The sequence below is a fragment of the Meriones unguiculatus genome, chromosome 6 (genome assembly GCF_030254825.1).
Source record: "Meriones unguiculatus strain TT.TT164.6M chromosome 6, Bangor_MerUng_6.1, whole genome shotgun sequence".
In the NCBI taxonomy this organism is placed as follows: Eukaryota; Metazoa; Chordata; class Mammalia; order Rodentia; family Muridae; genus Meriones; species Meriones unguiculatus.
The window spans coordinates 57,769,406-57,792,692 of record NC_083354.1 but is presented as its reverse complement, the minus strand read 5'-3'; the positions used below and the strand labels follow the sequence as shown (position 1 = coordinate 57,792,692).

The 23,287-nt window shown below is 39.6% G+C and overlaps 1 protein-coding gene across 5 annotated transcripts in view; it reads left to right on the top strand.

The window, feature by feature from the left end:
• The first annotated feature begins 16,765 nt into the window (after positions 1 to 16,765).
• Plscr4 (phospholipid scramblase 4) overlaps positions 16,766 to 23,287 on the top strand; it is a 40,197-nt gene continuing 33,675 nt past the window's right edge. Inside the window, exon 1 of one of the 5 annotated variants that reach the window (XM_060385521.1) lies at positions 16,766 to 16,816. The gene's annotated coding sequence lies outside the window, so the exon portion shown is untranslated. The other 4 variants (XM_060385526.1, XM_021655540.2, XM_060385520.1 and 1 more) reach the window with 4 other exon arrangements.

Genomic DNA, 23,287 nt, shown 5'->3' with positions numbered 1-23,287 from the left:
ACCTTTTACCTAGGGCATTGTAATATTAACCTTTTAAACTAACTTTACTTCCCAGCCCCAATCTCAAGCTACCTCCCATCCATGGTCCCAAAATACCTACTAATGTTCTTCATCTCCTCCATCCAGGCTGATCCGGCCATGTGCTCCTTTTCCATGCTAACCAATGGTGCTGGTCCATTTTTCTTCTACAGTCCTCTTTTCCTTTTTTTCCTCTTCTCTTCTTGGTCCCTCGACCCAAGCCTGTGAACCCCAAACTCTACCTCCTTTTCTTCTATGAAATCCAAAGGTTCAGCATTTTTAAAAAATTGATCAATCATCTTTTAGTTAGGTAGAACAAGGTTTACACAAGGACAGGTATACAAGGTTTATACAAAAAGGACAGAGAATGTGCTCCTCTGAGAGGGGACAAGGCCAGGAATTAACATTAGAATACAAAGCACCAAGCCAGCCCCCAACTTAAACTAATTCTTTAAAGCTTGGTGGAACTTAGGAGAACACAAACAAATACTAAGTGAAAAATAAGAGTGTAATTGCTGTCTTAAACCATGTCTAGCTCATGGCTAATTTCCCAACAGATGTGATAATATTTGTTATATTTTTCCTATGTGCAAGAGCATTATAATGTTATTAAAACCTTTTCAGGGTAACTCAATAGGGATGTGTAAACACAATTAAATTTTTAAAAATTAGTTTTAACCCTGTAATAGAGTAATGGAAAAATTAGTTGGAATAGAAGTTGACATTGGAACTCTTAATTTAACAAATATGTGTTCCATGTGTTGTTAGTTTTCAGGATGTGTTTTTAAATGTTCCTTGATTTCAATATAATTAAAACAAGGTGAAAATCAGAAATATGGAACAAACAATATGTCCCGAGCTACGGTACATCTGGTACTTTGTACTTAGAACACAGTGGCTAAGAGTCCTAAAGAAGCAATAAGACGCATACGTCCACTTAGGATTTCCATGTTGAAAACATCCACTGTCAACCACCATGTTAACAGTTGAGGTCATACAGGTGTCAGAATTAATAATTTTTGCTCCAGTTCAGCCAAAAATCAACTGGAAAAACTAATTATTAGTATTTAGGCAGCCTGGTTCTGCGTTCCCTAGCAATCTATGGTGTCATCATGTGTCACCGGCCAGGTAGCCACACCTGGCAGGCACGGTTCGGTTGCTCCATAAAAGGATCAACCCGCCACTTTGTCTCTCACCTCTTGCCCTCTCCCCTTTCTCTGTCTGGATGCACCCTCCATTTCCCCTATTAGGTCTCGCTCTCTCCTCTCTTTTCATCTCCACCCAGTAAACCTCTTTCATATAAAATCTGCTGTGTGTATCATCCTTCTATTTGGTCCTGACACATTAGTCTGCAAAGCTAATGATGATGTGTTAAGTGAGAATGTTGACAGGGAACTTGTGAAAACACAGCATGTTTTCTAACTGTCTGTGGAGAAGGGAGGCAACAGTGAGAAACAGCTGGCAAGGCTTCTTGAATAATGTCAAGTAGGAGCCACCCAGGGGAAGAGAAGAAATGGGTTCTGCAGACGATATGGTCTTGAGAATGCAGAAGAAGCATGAGCGAAAGGAGACCTATGCCGAACATCACTGTGCACGGAACTTTGCCTTTGGTCAGGTTCTAATGAACACAGTCTTAGAAAGTGATGGGGAAAATCTGACAGAAGGGCATTTACACCACCCCGTGTAAATGTCAGTGAGACAATGGAGGATTTAAGCAGGAGCCTAATACAGTCCAAATTGCTTCTGGTTACATTGTTATGACTCTGTATGGGATTAAGACTGTGTGGCTAGTTTAACTGAGAAGTTAAAGGAGAAAACTATTTTGGAAACACTTGAAAGACAAAGTATACTTACAGAAAGAAATTATTGACACATAGATAGGTGAAGTATAAAAGAATTTTGAACATGATATTTATGTAAGCAGATTGTGGTACTGCCCGTGGAGACAGAATATATAAGAGTATGTCTGAGGTAAATTCAATTTTTTTTTAAACTTCTTGAATTTAAGATACCATGTAGCACTCAGATAAGAATGTCCAGTAGCCTGCTGGAACTGATGCCTATAGCTAAGGATATGGGCCTGTGTAGAAATTAATTTAGGAATTTGAACATGCCAATAAACATTGATAAGTATTACAGGGCTTTCGCAGACCTGCTTGTGGTTTAAATAAGACACGGAGACTTCTATATAGTTTAAAGCTGTTGGCCTTAAGCTGGAGAAGTTTCTCAACTCCCTAATTTGGACCTGTCCTAACATTTCTGCCATCCCATCTCCCCACAAGGTTCTTACTACCTTCTTACAGCTCTTTTCTCTTCCTTCTTTTGATCCCCTCCTCCTGTCTATGTTCTGGTATGTCTTTTCCTTGAATCTCTTGTGATTTCTCTCTGTCTCTCTGTCTCTGTCTCTGTCTCTCTTTCTTTCTGCCTGTAAGTTTCAACCCCATACTTCCTGCCCCAGGTCCTGACATCAGCTTTTTATTATGAACCATTCAGCTTCAAAACGAGGCCCGATCCATCTCTCTGGGTTGCCCTTAGGCAGTGAGGGTCACCTGACCTTCATCTTTTGGGCAGGTGTGGAAGGTCAAGCATTTATATATAGAAAACCAGTGATGGACTACAAAAATTACAATAGCAAATCCTGCTAGCACTTAACTCTTTGCCAGTACAGAAAGAACAATTGAAAATACAGGGATTCTCCTTCAAACACTGTAAGAAAAGTTCACCCCAACAGATAACATTTTAAAAGCTGTTTTTCACCGAAAGTGAGCGAAAATGCAAGATAGGAAGAAATGGAGATTGTGGAGTGTATGGAAAGGATAGTTCAGGAAAGGGTCAAAAAATAAAATGTATGAGTACCAAAGGGATGCGATGTGAAGGAAAGAAAGGCACAGTTTCTGGGAACACTGTTCCCTTGGCCATGATATAGCCATTGCTGTTTCAGAATCACAAAAGGTATTTTTACCCACAAGAGGTCCACTAACAAGGGGACCCCTTTTCTTTTTTTTTTCTTTTTTTTTTAATTTTATTAATTACACTTTATTCATTTTGTATCCCCCCATAAGCTCCTCCCTCCTCCCCTCCCAGTCCCACCCTCCCTCCCCTTTCTGCATGCATGCCACTCCCCAAGTCCACTGATAGGGGAGGTTCTCCTCTCCTTTCTGATCTTAGTCTATCAGTTCACATCAAAAGTGGCTGCACTGTCCTCTACTGTGGCCTGGTAAGGCTGCTTCCCCCTCAGGGGGAGGTGATCAAAGAGCAGGCCAATCAGATTATGTCAGAGGCAGTCCCTCTTCCCATTACTATGTAACCCAATTGGACTCTGAACTGCCATGGGCTACATCTGTGCAGGGGTTCTAGGTTATCTCCATGAATAGTGCTTGGTTGGAGTATGAGTCTCTGGGAAGTTCCCTGTGTTCAAATTTTCTTGTTCTGTTGCTCTCCTTGTGGAGACCCTGTCCTCTCCAGCTCTTACTATTTCCCACTTCTTACATAAAATTCCATTCACTCTGCCCAACAGTTGACCATCAGGCTCAGCATCTGCTTTGATAGTTTGTAGGGCAGAGGGGGCAGAGGGGGCAGAGGGGGCAGAGGGCTAACCAGGTACACAAGCCCCTCTTTTTATAGAAACACAAGTAGTTAATGATAGGTGGGAAGGCATTTTTCTCCTGAGGTTTAGCCATCTGTAAGGTCTCTGTGCTCCACTCAGTAGCCCAATTAAATCCATTAGTTTTCTAAACTAACCGTGCATGCCTTCCCAGGAAAAGCACAACACCATGAAGTAAAAAAATGATCAACACTAAATCTCACCAAATTTAGAAATGCAAAGTATGTTGATAAACTGTATCCTTAGAAAGTTACAGAAGACAAATTGCAAACTGTTGAAAAATGGATGGAAGCTAGAAGGAGTGATTTCTTCTTGAGAATAAGGAAAAGGAGACAAGTTGGTAAATGTGGAAAAAAGCAGACACAGACATGGCAGATTATTTTAGATGGGAATGATGCCCTGTTTAACTTATTGTCAACTTGCAATAACAGAGTCAAGAGGGAAGAGAAACCTCAATTGAAGAATTGCCTCCATCAGATTAGCCTCTGGCCACGACTGTGAAAGATTCTCTTGATTAATAATCGCTGCTGAAGGGCCCAGCCCATTGTGAGTGGCACTGTCCTCAGTGGGTAAACCTGAGCTGTGTATGAAAGGTTGCTCAGCATGAGACAGTAAGTGACCTACCTGGTAAGCACTGTTCCTCCACAGTTACAGCATCCTGCCTGCCTGGAGCTCCTTCTCTGACTTTTCTCAACAATGGGTTGTGATTTGTAAGTGCAAACCAAGTAAATCCATTTTATCACAACAACAGAAATCAAGTAGGGCCAAAAGGTAACGCTGAATGTTGGCTAAAGAAAACAGAAAAAGAAAGGAGTTTAAGATGCAAGAAATGGACTTTTACAGAAGAGGGCATGGAAAGGACAGAGAGATGTCAGGGCAGATGTAAAGATGGAAAAAAGGAGGCAGGTGATACTCGCTCCACAAAGGCAGCCGGGACAATATTTTGGAGAAGCTTGGTTAAAGGAGAAGGAGTAAACTAGGCCATACTGTTCCCTACATAGCTCAGGCTGGCTTCCAACTTGTAATCCTCCTGCCTCAGCCTACAAAGCGCTGAAGTTACAAGTACCACCACACAGGGAAACCAGTTGGTTTTGTAATTAACAAGCATGGCCTTGGCATGAAGAATGAATTCACCTCTATAGAGTCCCGCATTCATGGTCGTTTGTCTTCCCCTGGTAAACAAGTCCCAGCCTTTTAGCACTGTTTGAATCTTCGGAACATGAATTTTTATGAATTATTTTCACAAGCTGGGGAAACACTAAGCTTTCATTATGACCATAACAAGATCAGTGAACAAAGTGAGTTGAGAAAAGCCTAACTTAATTCATTGAGTGGAAATGAATAGTTTATGACATCAACTCTTTAAGCACTTACACAGCCCAGAAAGCAACATATACGAGAACTGAAGATACATATAAACACTGAAAGCAAACAAAGTAAGCATAATCCCAAACAGCACCTATTTTAAAATATCCCTTTAAACTTACATCAAAACTTAGGGACTAGTAGGAAAACCCATTTCAAGTATTTCTTTCTTTACATCTCAGCACTCATGAGGCAGAGGCAGGCAGATCTGGGCGAGTTCAAGGCCAGTCTGGTTTATAAAGCAAGTTCTAGGACATGCAGGGATACACAGAGAAACCTGTCTCATAAACAAACAAACAAAAGAGCAATTTAAAAAATTAAATCTGGTTACAAACTGAACACGATGACTCACACCTATTATCGCAGCACTGAGAAGGCTGAGGCAGAAAGGTTGCAGCAAATTCAAACTCAGACTAGACTAATCCCAAGCCAGTTCGTAATACTTAGGAATTCAGTGTCTCAAAAAAGCAAGAAAAATCAAACTTCATAACAATATAACCACGCTAGAGAAAAGGTATATTATGCGGATTGGACAAGGAGGGTGGGAAGTAAAAAAAAAAAAAAGCAAAATACTTGCTAATTGCTCTATGTTTGTGGACATAGCTGGTAAGTAGATTTTAATAGAGTCATTGCAAAATAAGATTCAGTGACTCAGTTACCGTGAATTTTAACATGTTAATTTATACTATTAAAAATTTAAGTTCATTTAGTGAAGTCTCAATCCATTTTTGTTATATTTTTCATAAAGGTCTAAATTTATTCTATTGCATGTGTATTTGTTTTTTCCCTTTTATTAGAACTCAAAGAAATCATATTTCTTAGATGAAAATTAATATATATATATATATACTAATTTTATGTAAGAAAATTAAGATGGTTTGAGGAAGACAGAGTGTGCAGCATTGAAGAAATCCTGGGGATAGTGTGTGACCTGAATGGTCAAGGGCCAGAAATTTGCCAAGATGGCTGGAGAGAGCCAAGCACACGGAAATCAGGGAGGAGGTGAAAGCTGCTAGGTTATATAGGTCACACTGAGTATTGTGGTTCCTCCTTCAAGAGAGCAGGTGGAGCAAAAGCAAGCAAGTCAACCTTTTTATTCTGAGTTATCTGAATGAAACCTCTTAACAGCCCACCCCAAAACTCAAGTGTTTAGCTGTGCGTAGAAAAGGAAGGTCTTTCTCTGCTCGAGCTTCTTCTTGTCTTTACCTCATGCTTGTCTCCAAAGCCTCCAAAGTCTAATAGACCACAGTTCCGTCCCAGTTGCCCTTCCCATAAAACCATGGAGCAAAGTGCCTCACTGACACAGTGACACCCAGTGACTAGGGAGGGACAGGCCCATCAAAACAGGTGATGGGACCAGGTGATCATTTTCTGCTCTTTCAGAATCTCCTGCATAGGAATCTGCACTGCTTGTGGTTATCATTGTCTAGTTCCACTGATCTTCTCCTCCTCCTTCTGCTCCTCCTCCTCCTCCTTCTGCTCCTCCTCCTCTTCCTTCTGCTCCTCCTCCTTCTTCCTCCTTCTCCTCTTTTTGCTTCTGCTTCTTCTTCTGCGTCTACTTTCCTTTTTTAGTTTTCAGACAGTATCTCCTTCTATGTCAGATTCCCCACTGCTGGGACTACAAATGACACCAGTCTGCCTGGATCAATAGTTTTCTTAATTTACACATTCTCACATTCCAAATAAATTAATAAGTAGGAAGCTTAATAATTTCTGTGCATGGGAGTGTACATCTTTAGTCCCAGTACTTGGGAGGCAGAGGCAGGTGGATCTATGAGAGTTCCTACAAAGAGAGTTCCAGGACAGTCAGGCTACACAGAAAATCCCTGTCTCAAAAAACAAAATCCAAACAAATAAACAAAAAAGAGAGAGTCAACAATGAAAGCAAATGTATTTCTGGTATTTCTATATGCAAACACAAACATTTTTGCTCCCTTTTCCACAGGATTCCCTGAGCTCTGAGGTGAGGGATTTGATGGAGACATCCCATTTAAGGTTGTATGTTCCTAGGGCTCACTCTTTCTCTCTTTTTTCTCTCTTTCTCTCGTTCTTCCCTCCATAAGTCTCTGCATCTTTTTCCTTCTGCTGCAGGAGGAATTTCTCTAATAATGACTGGAAAAGACACTGATCTATGAGTATGGCAGAATATCATTATAAGTCATCTTATCACTTTTTTCTCTCTTCTGTTAAGATCATTACTATTTGGTTTTACCCTCGGTCAAACATGGGCTATCTAGTCTTTGGTTCTTGGTCACCCAAGAAGGGTCAAATATGGACTCCAACTTGTGGAGTCAAATTAGACATAGAGCTGCTCCCATCTGTGCCTCTGTTGTTTTAGTGTATCTTGCAAAGAAGACAAATTGTGGCTGGGCAGGTATTTATGTTTCTTTTTTGGTAGCCTGAAAAATATCTTCCCATACCAAATAGGCCGTAGTCTGACCTCTCCATGTTCAATGAGTTGTATGGGTGTTGTCCTCAGGAATGGGTCAGTTTGTGGAGAACAACCCATTGTCTTATCAACCTCTTGGGTTGTTTGGGGGTTTCCAAGATACTCTCTTAGCCAACAACTCAATTGGATGCAACCGAGTCCTGCTACAAGAAGCTTCATCTGGTGACAAGAGAGGAAAGTTGAGACTCTGTCTCCCCCTTTGCTAGATCTCATTGGGATCACGTTCATGTATTTTAGGAAGTTTCCTCTGCACCAGGTTTTCATATCATTGTCAAGTGCCTTTCAATTCCAGCTGCCTTCCCTGCTTTCCCTCAACCTCCAGTCCCTAGTTTATCCTTCCATTCTCGTTCCCAGAGAGATCCATATGTTCTCCTACATTTCTCTATACATAACCTCTCTAGGTCTTCAGATTTATAGGTTGATTATCATTTATTTAATGGCTAATAGCCACATTCATATTTTGTATTATTTGGAGCTATTGTGAAATGTGTTGTTTCCCTATTTTTTTCTCACTCCTTTTGTCATTTGTATATAGGAGTGCTATTAATTTTTATGAGTTAATTTTGTATTCAATTACTTTGCCTAAGGGTTTTATCAGCTGTAGGAGTTTCCTTGTTAAAAATTTTAGGTTCACTTATGCATAATATAATATCATCTGCAAATAAGTATACTTTGACTTCTTCCATTCCAAAATGTATACTAGTTATTTCTTTATTTTTACTTTATAATAATAATAATAATAATAATAACAATTTATTCACTTTGTATCCAGGTTGTAGCCACCTTCCTCATCTCCTCCCAGTCCCACACTTCCTCCCTCTTCCTTCCTTATCCCTCTCCCCTAATCCACTGATAGGGAAAGTCCTCCTCCCCTACTATCTGACCCTAGACTATCAGGTCCCATCAGGCTGCCTGGATCCTCTTCCTCTGTGGGCTGGCTAGTTTGCTCTACCAGAGAGAAGTGATCAAGGAGCAGGCAACCGAGTTCAAGTCAGAGACTGTCTTTTTTTTCCTTACTAGAGGACACACATAGAGACTGAACTGCTTATGGACTACATCTGAGTAGGGGTTCTGGGTACTCTATGCAAGGTCTTTGGTTGTTGCATCAGTCTCTGCAGTACCCCTGGGCCCAGGTTTTTTTTTTTGGCTTTGTGGGGCTCCTGTCTCCTCTGGGTCCTTCTATCTCCCCCTTCTTCCATAAGGTTCCCTGTGCTCTGTCCAAAGCTTGGCTGTGAATCTCTGCATCTGCTTCAATCCCCTGCTGGGTGGAGTCTTTCAGAGGACATCTATGGTAGGCTCCCATCCTGTTCCCTCTCTTCTACTGCTTCCAGTGTCTATTCTATTTGCCCTTTTGAATGAGAATTAAGCATCTTCCCTAGAGTACTCTAAGACTTAAAATACTATATTGAATCTGTTCAGGTCTTATGCATGACCTGTCCATTGGTAAGAGTAAGGTATTAACATCTTCCACTATCAGTGTGTAAGGAGCAATATGTGATTTAAGTATAGTAGTGTTTCTTTTACAAACTTGGATGTTTTAGGTGTTTTTGTTTTAGGCATAGATTTTAACAATCAAAATGTCATCTTGGTGGATTTTTTTCTTTAACGGGTATGTAGTGTCCTTCCTTATCTATTTTGATTAGTTTTTGTTTGAAATCTATTTTATTGAATATTAAATACCTTCACCAAGCTTGCTTTTTAGGTTTTTAGGAGTAACTGAAATCTCGGGAGAGTCCAGTGATCCTCTCCAACTCCTGCTTCTAGTGAGAAGAGGCCAACCGTCGACAAGTCCCCTGATGATGACATTCTACAGCCAGGCACAGCTGATCCACTGAAGATGTGGCTGCTTAGATCAGAGAACTGTGTTGTAGGACATAGCCTACATTTATAACAATCATTTATGCTTAAAGTTTTAACGCTCCATCCTGGTTGTTACATGAATCAGGAAATCATTTCTTCTCACTTCTTAAAAGTACTTCACATAGTGGAGTGTCCATGGGTCAAGTAGTTTTCTGTGAGAGGATGTTTTGATTATTTCAGTTTTGGATATTACAACTACAACTGCTTTGAACATCTGGGTATAGAAAAAGAAATGTAAAAGGATTTTTCTAATAAAGACATACAGCTACAACAACTGTTATTAGAACAATTGACAACATTTGAATTTAGATCACGGATTACATACGAATATTGTATCAATGTGAAATACACTACTTTTTGCAGGTAATCTTATGAAAGAAGTGGGAGATGGTAGACCTGGAGAGGACTGGAGCTCCACATGGAGAACCACAGATCCAAAAAGTCTGGGCACAGGGGTATTTTCTGAGACTGATAATCCAGCCAAGGACCACTCATGGAGACGGCCTGGAACCCCTGCACAGAGGTAGCCCATGGCAATGGGCTATGGAGTCCAAGTGGATTCCATAGTAGTGGGAACAGGGACTGTTTCTGTCATGAACAGATTGGCCTGATCTTTGATCACCTCCCCCTGAGAGGGGAGCAGCCTTACCAGGCCACAGAAGAAAACAGCGCAGCCATTCCTGCTGAGACCTGACAGACTAGGATCAGAGGGAAAGGGAGGAGGACCTCTCCTATCAGTGGACTGGGGGAGGGGTATGGGCGGGGAAGAGGGAGGAAGGGTAGGATTGGGAGAAGAGGAGGGAGGGAGCTACAGGGGGTTCAACGTGAATAAATTGTAATTAATAAAAATAAAAATAAATTTAAAAAAGAAAAAAGTTTTAACATTCATATAAGTACAACTATTATATATATATATATACACACACTGAATACATCTGTTATAATGTTTTGTTTATTATTACCACGTGAGTGTATAAGTACTGACACACGTGTGCCATGTACCACAATGCACATGTGGAGGTCAAAAACAACTTGCCAGCATCAATTCTCTCCTTCCACCACAGGCTCAGGGCCGTGTGGGGATTGAACTTGTCATTCAACTTGCACTGAAAGCATTTTTTAACCAGTGAGCCATTTTCACAAGCCCTGTATCTGTTGTTCATGTCTGGTACTTATGAAAAGAATCTTAGTCTCAATGTACTAAGAACAGCAACAATTTATGACTCTTTTCTCTGGAGGCACAGAAATCTAAGAAACTCCTCTTGATGACCCCTACCCTATCTTCCTCCTAACTTCCTGTCCTTTATCTTTTGTTATGAACAGGCCAACTCCTATTAATGCTGCATTATGTTCATGGGTGTGGGTCCATTCACAAGGAAATGCACAACCCACCACCGTCCATGTCCCAGAACAAAGCCATTGTTACTTCCTCAACAACCACCCACTGTTAAGTAGTTACTCTACCAAGACCTTTATAATTCATGTTGGAGTTCGAGTTCTGACTGCCGTAAGATCGCACAGGTCTGGTGTGGGTAACCATAGTTGCTGTGAGTTATATGTACAGCAGCCATGTACTCTCCAGAAGTCAGTGGTTCACAGATCTCATCTCTGTCTACCACCTCTTACATTCTTTTCACCTATTCTTCTGAGATGTCCCATGAACAAAACAGAGAAAAGGAAGAGTTACCTCCTAGTATCACAGTCAAGGGCATACAACGCTGAAACTGTCTTTCTCCATTAGTCCTCACTACTACCTCCCAATAGCACCAGGGCTAGGGACCAAGCATTTTTCCCTTAGGCTCTTGCATGGTGGGGTTTTGACAGACAAAGGTTAGCAGCACACTTTGGAGAATCTCCTATGATACCAGCGGGAAATAGAAAGCAGCAGGTGAAAAGACTAGACTGAAGTTTCAAGTCCTATCCATCGCAAGAAAACAGAGTTTGGGATTTGGGAAATGATAAAGACAGAGAAGTTTACTCTCACCTTCAGGCACATAATAGACCTGTCTTACTAACGTATATACCAAGGACTCAAGAAGCTAATTATTAGACTATGACTACCTGAATGACTAACTCTTTTCAGAGGCGTAAGACAGGAGTCAAAATCTTCATTGCTCACAATATCCTGTACAAACACACACACAAAAAAAATTGTAATGCAAGCCAGGTGAGATGATGCATGCCTGTAATCCAGCACTAAGGGAGATAGAGGCAGGCAGATCTTTGTGAGTTTGAAGCCAGCCTGGTCTACAAAGTAAGCCCAGGACAGCTAAGTCTACACAACGAAGCCCTGTTTTGAAAAAAAACCACAAAAATTGCACTGCATTTTGAGAGAGAGGAACTTATGTCTTGTTGCCAAAAATCAGTGTCAGCCCACAGAAACAGAGGAAACAATATTGGGATGCAGCATAAAACAAATGCCAAAACGATGATTAAGATTTCAAAGAAAATGATGGTTCCAGTTAATTGCTGGTTATGAAATTTCATCAAGAGACATGAAAGTTTCAAGAAGGAATCGAATATAGAGGCTGTATAAATCCAATATTTACCATATGCTTCCCAACAACTGGGGATGGGGCACCTCACAGTTGATCAGCTGCTCTCTACTTTTTGATAAGCTGTCCTTTCAATAGTTGCTTCCATCTGCTACAAGAAGGACCTTCTTTGTATGTAGCACGCAGTCAGAAATTATGGTTGTTTAGGAAAGTGGCAGCTGTAGGTGCTCCTCTAGGGACTATGATCACACCAGCCATGGATAGTTAGCTAGGTGTATAGGACCAGGCATGAATTGCCTCATATTGAATGGACCTTAGATCCAATTATACAGCTGTTGGCTGCCCCTACATTAATCATTCCTAGACTTTACACACAAGGCATGGCACTCAGAGGCCCTCCCTCTACACACACAATAAGCACAAAAAAAGTAAAAAGCATAAGAAGGATGGAAAATAAATGGTCTAATAGTGTAATTCAGAGTCTTAGGTAAACCATAACGAGGAAACCCTAAATAGTATGTGTCAAGAAATAAAGATCGGGACAGAAATGAGAGAAATGGATATGAAAAGATCACATAGAATAAGTCAGAGAACATGTTCTCTATGTAAAAATAAGGGGAAAATATCATTCACAGTGGCTTAAAAATATTTTTTAGATATAAGAAATAAAGAGGGTACAATCCTTGTTAGTAAAAGTTTAAAACACAAAGAATGAAATTGAAGAATACACCAGAAAATGGAGTGATCTGCCATGGGCTTAGATTGGCAAAATTAATACTGTGAAAATGGCTATGATACAAAAATAAAAGTGCAGATTCAACATAATCACCACCAATATTTCAATAAACTTTTCAAAGGACCAAATATTATTGCAAATTTATATTGGAAGCACAAAAGACTCAGGTGGCCAAAGCAATCCTGAGCAGAAAGATCAAGGCTGGAATATCACAGTATCTGCTCTCAAATTATACAAGAACTACAGAAATAAAAATGCCATTGAACTGCCACCAACTAGACTTAGCATAGAAGAGAGGACCCAGAAACAATCCCACCCAAATCTATTGTCACTTAATTTTTTGTTTTTACAAAATTGCCAAAAACTTACACTGGGGTTTATGGCGTGGGCTCTTTAGGAAATGTTGCTTGGGTGGCTAGATCCATATACCTAACCTGTACAATAATCAATTAAAAATGACCTTAGTGTGAGAACTAACCTTAAAATGGATAGATTAACACATAGGTAAATGGCAACTTCAAGATACAGATTCAGACAAGGACTTTGTGGAAAGAAAGTATCACAGGAAACAATCCCCAGATTTGACTAAAGGGATTATATGATTCTGAAAGCTTCTGCACAGCCAAAGAACAATCCTGCATGACAGCCTACAGAGTGAGCAAAAGCATTTACCAACTATATATCAGACCAATGGTTAGTATTTAGAATATATAAGTAACTGCTGAACAAAAAATGATTCTTATCAGTGAATGGACTAAAGAATGGAAGAAAGGTAAATGGCCAGTAAATATTTGAAGATATGTTCAACATCTTTAGCCGTCAGGGAAATGCAAGTTAAAATTGCTTTAAAATTCCTACTTGTCCCAGTCAGAACGCCTAACACCAACAAATCGATGCTGGTAAAGATGAGATGAAGTAAGACCCATATCTAGAACTGTAAACTAGTGTCACCACTATGAAAATCATTATGGTAGCTTCCTAAAAAACTGGAATACCATGAGACCCAACTAAACCACTCCTGGTTGTATAACCATGAGATTCTCCCTGTTAACTACAGAGTTACTTGCACATCCGCAGGACTGCTTCACAGTCTACAATAAATAGAAAATAGAAACAATTTAGATGTTCACTGAAAGAATCAGACTAGCTTTGTAACCTATGATTCTTTTAATTGCCTTATAATTTATATTTTCAAGTTTTAGGCCCATGTTAATTAAAGCCTCTTAGTGCTTCTCCAGAGAGCCGAGGAATGTAAAAGTTCCTGACATTAGCCATCTGTGAGGGCAGAGATAAGGAAGAGAACAAGCAGAGATCTCTACTAAATGGAGAGAAAATCACCGGCTGGCAATGGGCTTTGTTTGGAAACTGGGCCAAATGGCCCCAATCCTTCTCCTGACCTTTGATCCAAAGCCTGTAACCCCCACTCCTCAGAACAGACATGGGATGAGTTAATCACTCTCCCATCTTTAACTGTGAATGGCAGGAAATTCCAAACTGACTTGAAGATCAGATATTTATGACAGGGCTGACTGGACCTAAGGGTGACCAGAACTAACCAATTATTTTAAAAGGTAAACACCTCATCCAATCCTGAATTGCCAAGTTAGCAACCCCAGGAGATTCCTGCGTTGTGTCTTTTAAAAACCTAAGGTCTTTGTCTCCAGGTGCCACTCCTTGCTGACCAGCAGGGGTGACCCCATTGCACAATGGTCAAGAGGAACCTCTTGCGTTTTTGCATCGATGGATGATTAGTTTCCTGAGTTCTCTTCATACATTCTTATATTTAGGCTCTTGCTGGGCCTAACATCACCAAGAGACGAACTGACAAAGAAAATGTAATACATGCACACCAAAAAAAACGTTATTCAACCATAAAAATAAATTAGGATATTTACAGGAAAAAAAGGATTAAACTGGATATCATTATATTTAATGAAATTAGCCAGATTTCAAAAGACAAATATCACACGGAGTACCTGCTGGGGAAGACACCATGTACATTAGACACAGGACCAGGAAGAGCTGAGCTAGTTCTAACCCAAAAGCCTCCTCCCTGAGGACTATCTTACATAGTATCAGAAGATGCCATGGACTCTCCCAAGGGAGAGAAACAACCAATGGTCCTACCCAGCTATTATTCCTATGAACCACAACAATGACCAGTATAACACTAAGATAACACTAAGGGTACGGTAATGGTACACATGCTTTGTCATCAAACAACAGCTCTCTAGTTGGATGTAAGATACACTCAACAATAGGGAAATCATGCCTGGTATTGGTAATCTGCAGCTAGTGAAGTCAGGAATCTTGGAAGTGAACCGACAACTACCACTTTACTATGGTGGGAAAATTCCTACCCACATCATAAATATTTATCCCTACATTCACAGACAAGCAAGCATAGGTCAAACTATATGTCATCTTCAGTTTAGATGCAGCTCTATCTCTCTTTTCTTCCTCTCCTCCCCACACACAGTGGATCATAGGAAAAGTAAGGTGTGAATGTTATGGTTAGCGCCACTTATTTATTAGAATTTAGAATTTCACAGGAGAAAATCTTCTGGGGACATCTGTGGAGATTTCTATTGTTTGCTTTTTGGTTTTGGTTAGGGTAGGTTAACCTCTGGATATGCCTGTGGGAAATCATCTTGATCAGGTTAACTGAGGTGAGAAGGTCTTCCCCTGAGGGTGACACTTTTCCCTATGTTGGGTTGCGCTAAAAAGGGAAAGCTATCTGAGTATCACCAGGAACTGTTTATTCTCTGCTCTCTGATTGTGGGGGTGGTTTGACCCGAAAGGCTCTTGCTGTCTTGACTTCATTCATAATGAACTGCAGCCCTGTGAACCAGAATAAATCCTTTCTCCCTTATGTAGCTTTTGCTAGAGTACTTTATCATAGTAACTGGAAAAGAAACTAATGGAAACAGAAGTTAATGGAATGTATGTAACATGAAACCAGAAAGGGGGTGGCACTTGAGGAGGAAGGGGACCAATAAGAAAGGAGAAGGGAAACAAGAACAAGGGAGAGTGCTGGAGAGAAGTACAACTAAGAGAGTATATTAACATATATGTGAGAAAATGCCATAATGCAGTCCATTATTTTGTGTACTTAAGTATAATTTTTTAAAGTCTACAAAACATACAGAATAAAACATTTTAAGATTTTAAAAAAGCTGTGGAATTGCTCGACGGTTGTGCCCTACAAGCAAATCCTCTTTACAGGCTCAAGAGAACTGAAAATACAGATATAAGCAAGCAAGCTAAGAAAAAAAAAAAAAAAGAACCAATAAAGTATGAGAAATCACATACATGGGAAGTTATAAATGCTAACTTATTTTTTTTTCTCCAAGTTTTGGCAAAAGACAAGTGGTTGATTGCTGACCTACACCTCGTATTTCATATAGTTTATAACGTGTGCATGTAACCATTACAGCAGAAGGACAGGACTGAGGAAATGCAAACTACCAAACTACCGTTAGAAAACTCTTACTGAACCGCTCCAATGGTAACATTAAGACTGCTGAAAACACAACACAAACCAGTCCAACAAAAGGAATTCCAAAGAGATAGAGGCAAGGAGCAGTAGGTATTCTGACAGAAAGCTCTGCATCATCCTCCCCAACCCCCATCACCTAAAGACAGCACCAAGGGTTCTGGCTGCAGTCACCTGGTCTGGAAATACAGAACCCCTTGAATCCTGCTCTTTCTGCTGCAGCTCAGCTTCTGAGCGCCTATGTGGTTGCTCTCCTCTATTTTGTCTGCCAAGCAATGCTTCACAGACATGCTGTGATCCTGAATTTACTTATTTTTTGATACTCTTATGTGACCACTATAGATATTTATATTCACAAGTTCAATTTCTTGGTCCCTCTAAACATTACATTTTGCTAAGACTCTGATGTCAGTTCCTTGACATTATGCTTGCAATAAAACACTATTTCTTCATTTGAAAAAGTGTCCTTGGCAGTTATCACCAGCCGGAACATTATTAATCGTTTAATATATTCTGTCAAATCCCGTGCGAAGGAAAATGGAAAATTCCAGAACTCCACTCCCGATTGCCTGCCCCATATAAACTCCTCCCAGGCCACAGCCAGGCCAAGTTCTCATCAGCTTCATCAGGTCTGTCTGTGCCCAGTTGTGGTTCGAGGTCAAAGAACATTTGGGTTTGCCCACCTCCTTCAGATTCCTTTGCAGGGCTGAACCACTTTAGTTTGATAGAGTATTTGTGTTTGAGAGCAGCAATTAACAGAGTAACCAGTGTCCTCTTTCTAGAGTCAGAAACGGTGAGTAGGCCTGCTCTTGCCCCCACCCTCACGCCAATCCCAGTCCCTCTCTTCCCCAGATCAAAAACTGCTTCCTCCAAGGCTGGATATTAAAGCTGAGCAATAAGGCTGGGCGACCAGAGCAGCTGCTCCCCGCCGCCAGCGGACGGACGAGCGGTTCTGAGCGCAGCCACAACTTGTTTTCCCATCGCTTGGCTGGGGTTCAGGCCGCCAGCGCCCCACCCTGCAGGAAGTTCTCCCGGGGAGCCTCCCCCGCTGCCCCGCGTGGATCGGCCCGGCCCCTCGGAGCCTCCCGCCTTCTCCGGGCAGGACAGCAGAGCGCGGTCGGCGGCGCCTGCAGCAGCGGGCGGTGAGCGGGGACTCGGGAACTGTGCAGGGCGCGGGAGGGCGCGGGATCGGTGACAGTGGAGGAGGCGGGGCAGCGCCGGAGGCTGGAGCTCAGCCGCAGGTGGTTGCGCAACTTTGGAGCCGAGGTGCGGAGCGGGGTTTCCTTGTCTTCGCGTCTGCTCGGTATCTTGGGGTCTTGACAGGGCAGTAGGACAGCGGGTGAAGGCTCTATAGGAAGAGTCATTGGGCTCTGGTGACATGGACTCCTGAGGATGCAGGCCTTTCTTGGGAGACCCTCTCCAAGCGTTTTCCTTTTGCACCAGTGGAAGCCAGTCCCCTCCTTGCCGCTCCGAGGGTCTCTCCTCCGTCCTCTGGCAAGTATAGACGTCTTTTCAGAAAACTTTGCAAGGTTTACTGGGCAGGGGCCGTGTGATAAGACACAGCCCGTTTCTCTAGTTATTTTACAGGATCCAATATTCGCCTTTTAGGATTTAGATGAATGTATGTACGCTTGAGATCCGCAGCGTGCTTGTAGTTTTATTTTGTATGGAGGATTTTTAGTGGAGCCAGAAACAGACGTACAGATGAAGACATAATGCAATAAGGTTGGTTTCCGAGAAACTTCCAGGATACAGCTACTACTGCAGAAGTAAAAACATAAGTTTCCTGCCCCTTGTCACCGGAAAATAGGGAAAGCAAGCATTACCATTAAATTAATACACTGTGACAGTGTGAACCACTGACTTCCCCAGGACAGTGGACATAGTTTAAATGTCCACAAGAAGCAACTAAGATGCTTGTAGAGACAAGAAACCTTTCCAGCTCAATTACACTTGTAAGTCTCTTGAGGTTCAACTATAGGCAAACTGGGAAGTACACTAAAAACAAACTTTAATTTAGTATAAAATAACAAATAATGAAAAATAAAATTTAAAAGATATGAAACTCTAGGAATTAAAATGATGCCACGCAGAAGAATCCAATAAAATATATTTTCTTTGGTGAAAATTTCGTGCCCCTAAAACAATACATATTAAACAGAATCCTAACTGATACATTGTTTTAAACTGGCTGTTTAGCTAGCTTATTTGAAAGAATGGCAACAGTGCCATATAAAAATACATGGCAGTTCTTTATTATTTAAAAAAAAAGGTATTCAAAAGAATTAACAGACAGTTGAATGCTACCAGACATTACAGTGAAAATGAAGAAAGAGCTTTAAAGATAAAATAAGAACAAGTACTTAATAAATAAATAAATATACATTTGAAACCAGGGGAAGAAGGCCAGGGGATAATACTTAAATTGATCATGCTTGGACCAATTAGCATTTATTTGGGTAAACTAATAAGAAAACTGGAAGCTTCACTTGTGTTAATATAAAATGCACTCTGGATGGCTTTCTGATTTGAATCTAATTACATGAAACCTGAAGGTTTATGCACATGGCAAATGGGAATCTGTAAAACCTGGGCCCATTAAGAACATGCTTATGAGCATAAGTATACAAAACCCCGATATGAACAAGGGACACTTACCAGAAAAAGAAAGATAATTTAACCACAACTTCCACAGTTCCGCAGTTGAACAGGAACTCAAGCAAATTATAAGCAAGATTTGCAGACACACTGATGATCAAATAAAAACACAAAGTACAACACCGACTTTTACTAGCCTAATTTTGAAAAATCTAATCATTGTAATGTTGCTGACACAGTAAGAGAAATGTATACTTATAAACTTCCAATGAAAATGTGAATTAGCAAAAATAAGGGTGTATCATAAAAAGATAGCTGTAAATGTTTTCATTCTTTGTTTATTGTTTGTAATTTGTCCTATAACAGTACATGTCAAGGAGAAAATAAAAATCCCTGTTAAAGTCTGTCTCATAGATGTTCATGATAGCATTCTCTGTAATGCAGCAAGCTTTGAAACTGTTTGGAAATCATCTTTTAGGACCTGGCTGTTTAATTCATGGTGCAGCAGAAGATAGATGATACATTGTCCAAAGCACTAGACTTTGGGAAGGCCTAAGTGTTCTAACCTGAAAGTATGGCAAAGTTCTAGTTACAAACATGAACAAGGATATACAACAATGTATACACACAGTTACCGCTTGTATCCATGCTGTAGCCTTTAAGAACATTTGGAGTACAGAATGAATTATTGTTACATTGGAAGGTCATATTCTCTTACACACTTCTGTATGCATGTTTATAAAGAAAATCAATGTTATAATAAGAAAAATAATAAAGTTACAGAGAGTATCTGTGATTTGTTATTCATGTATGTATTTCCTTTCCAGATAGAGTGGCTATCGTTTACTATAGAAAAAAAGTTATCTTTCCTGAAGATTTTCATCTTATTTTCACTTTCATTTTTAAAGATCCTTTTAAGATACTGTCTTGGAAAACTACATTTTCTCATTCCTGTATATTGATAATTATAATGTTTATTATAGACACAAAAGTATAAAATTTTGCACACTTTCATAACCTTAACTTTTTTAAAAGAAGAAAATATAGGCTAGTTCATATTCCTTATATATTTCACTAGCATTTTGCTAAAACTCACCTTAAGAATAAATTTGCTTCTGGATTTAATAAATAGATATGTTATTCTTTAAGAAAGAAAACATCTATTTGGGAAAAAAATTAAATCACTGACTGAGAAAAGTGGAATTTTGGGAAAAATCTTAACATAAAATGAAATTTTAATGACCTTCATATAAATGATAAAGAAAAGAAAACTAATAAACATAAAATGACAACTGTGACATTTCCTGCAGTGGAGATTGTAAGGTTATGGGACAAAATTAATTAAATAAAGACGATTAGGTGTATATATAAAAGAGGTTTATTAGGTGGATATGGAGAGAGAGAAGGGAGAGCAGGGAGAGCAGGACATGATATGGGGAAAGAGAGAGAGAGGGAAAGAGAGAGAAGGGGGAAGAGAGAGGGAGCACCCTATAGAGAAAGGACCAAGAGAGCGACCACATGGTCCCTTTAAGGGGCAAGGTAACCATGCCTTCCAGGTGTGGCCACCTGGCCAGCGACACATGATGACATCATAAGTTGCTAGGCAACCCAGAAGCAGGTTTTGTTTCAAACTCCTAACAGAGATGTAAATGTCTTTCAGATGAAATTAGAGCTACTTACCCTCCTCCATTACAAGATATTTGGGAAATCAAGCCAAGTTTCCTTTTTCTGCCAGATGGACAATAACAAACACTGTGAAACCTACTATGTCCATTTTTTGTCCCATGTGTGAATTGATTTAAATTCTTTGGGTAGCAATTTAACAGTGTTTAAAATGCACAAATATTGTACCTGCTGGCCTTACTTCAGAAATTTAACATGTTGATATACAGAAATAGCTGTACATTTTTTTTCAAATTGTGATAGCATAAATTATGGAATAATTTAAAAATTCACTGTTAAGCAGCCAGTCAGTCAAATATATTCTTCAATTATTAAATGAGAATAAGGATTTTAATAAGACAAGATATGGAAGATTCCCCTCTGTACTAAAAGATGAACATACAATATATATTACACACACAAAAGCCACACAGAAGTATATATAGTTGGCACACAAAAAGTCCAATATATGTATTTATATATGTATATATAAAGTCATTTATATGAGAAAGGGGGATGGGAAATTCTTTTTACTCTAACTACTAACTACTTGAGTAGCTATTTGCTTTCAGATAATGTGTGCTTTAAGAAGTTTCTTTAACAAGCATATCTTTTCAATGTGATCGAAAGTAAGCCACATGCTATTCTGTTTATCTAGCCAGATGAGGGCGGAGTCTTGACTTGGCAACATTCCTGATAGTGCACTAGACTTGATCTTTATAAATGTAGTGAGAATATTTTTGTATGCTGTAGAATAAAAAGCACTTTCTTTCTGAAAGCTAAAATGTAAATAACAAATTATCATTTTTTAAATAGTTTGTGCAGGTATAAAGTTAATAATTGTCTGTGGATTTGCTGCTCACCGTGCTTCCATTTTAATCCACCCTTTACTTTGGAATGTGGTCCCACATGCATCCCACAAGACCCTAAGGAAATAGTTAACGGTACAATTTTTCTTTGGAATAATTTAAGTGTGAGTAAAATAAGGACTGTTTTAGGTTATAAATGCAATAACAATATATATATATATATATATATATATATATATATATATATTCTTTTTTTTCAGTGTGCTCATTTGTTTATTGAGAAGCAGCTTGTCCGGTTTCTTATCGGGTTGAGTTTACGCAGTGAAGTTTTATCAATGTGTCTTGCATATAGTTCTGATGGGTTTATCTGCATGACATATTACACTGACATGTCAATTTTGACAATAAAAATCCCTATCTACACTATCTGCATTGGGCACTTTCTTAACTCCAGCCTGCACACCAGCACCTCTTCCATTGCAGCACTGTGCAATACGGCTGGCTCGGTCCTTTAGTGTCCCTTTATATCAGCCCCTCCACTGCCCGTTCCTTCGTCATGAAGAAACCCATAAAACGAATCAATGCAGTCACATCACAGATGACAAGAAGCTGACTTAGGCTCTATGAAGAGAGTTATATGAGTGGGTATGCATTCGACTTTTATGTCTGGCAAACATAAAAGGCTGTTTCATTATGGATACATGATGAAGGAGTACATTGCCAGCTTTGTTCCCATTTGATATTTTTTTAAAGTTCATATTTTAATATACCTGTTATAGAAAATGTAAAGAAATAGTGTTTAAGTTTTGAAAAAAAAATCTTTTTTGTGTTTTAACAAACTATATTCCAATATTACTTATTGTGCAGTAAACATTTCATGGTTCTTGAAGACCATTTATGTCTATATTCCCACGGATTATTAGTGTATGATATTTCATTGTGAAGGGCTCTCCTAGCTAGCATGCTACTAAATTATGAGGTGTACAGCTTCTGCTTCTTACTTCTAGTCTGTATTCTGTTACAGAAAAAAAAAAAATGAATTCCTTAGGTGTTTTTCTGGAATCTATTGAGATTAACTGAAGTTTTGCTTTGTATTTTAGTGTATGAGCCACTGGTTATTTTTTATATTAAATTATATTATCAGCTGTGCCAGAGCCCGCCAGCAGAGTCAAATGGTTCTTGAGTTGGGAGTGAGGGTTAAAATTAATAAACCAACACACAACACGTGGGGCCTTTCGGAGAAGCTGTAATGGAAGCTAGAGGCCTTGCTTTATTTCAGACTCCTTTTAAGCCAGAGCAAATCACCTCAGCACAAGGAGTAAATTCACAAGGAAGTCAAGCAAAAAGTGTGACTTTGACACTTTTTGACAAGACATCCCACCTGCTGTCTCAAACAAGAGGCGACAGATTTGGAAACTTATCAGTGACTCCAGTGAAGGCCATGGTGAAAGCAATCTTTCCGCTGAGATCTAAATATCTAAAAGCAGGCTGGTAGACCAGCAGCTCCCAACACAGCTGTAAAAAGAATATATGCTGATAAAAATTTTAAAGAAAATGTAAAAAGAACTATGTTCAAGTAAATAAAAACTACATTTTTATTGGGATTAAATCCCGCTTGATTATAGTGTTCATATAGTGCTATGTCTTGAGTTTGTTCTGCAGCATTTCATTGGCTTTTGGTGTCAAGTTCTTAGGCAATGTTAACATAGCTCCCTGAGTCGGGTTATAACAAGGGCACTCTGATTCTACAAAGTTCATTAGGATACAGTCACTCTTCTGGGGATTTGTGAAAGCTTGGCATTCATCCTTTAAAAAGAATTTTATGGTTTATCAGAGAAGTCCTATGTTCTTAGTTTCTCTGTGTGGGTAGATTCTTCAGTACTGACATTGTCTTGATACAATTCTGTTCAGGTTTCAGGTTTTCTGTTTTGTTTCTTACCAAGTTACAATTATTGGTGTGTCGTTTTAGGAATGTCTACTTCATTTAATTGTTCTAAACTGTCTCTCTCTGTCTCTTCTGTGTGTGTGTTCTATAGTAAGTATATTATAATATGAGCCTAAAAAAATAAATAAAAAAAGAAACAAACTGACATGATACACAGTGGGGCTCAACTCATCCTTGTTGAGAATTCATTCTACTATTGAGTTGCAGTGTTGGCCATGTTCTTTTTGTTTTTCTATAACTGGTATCGCTC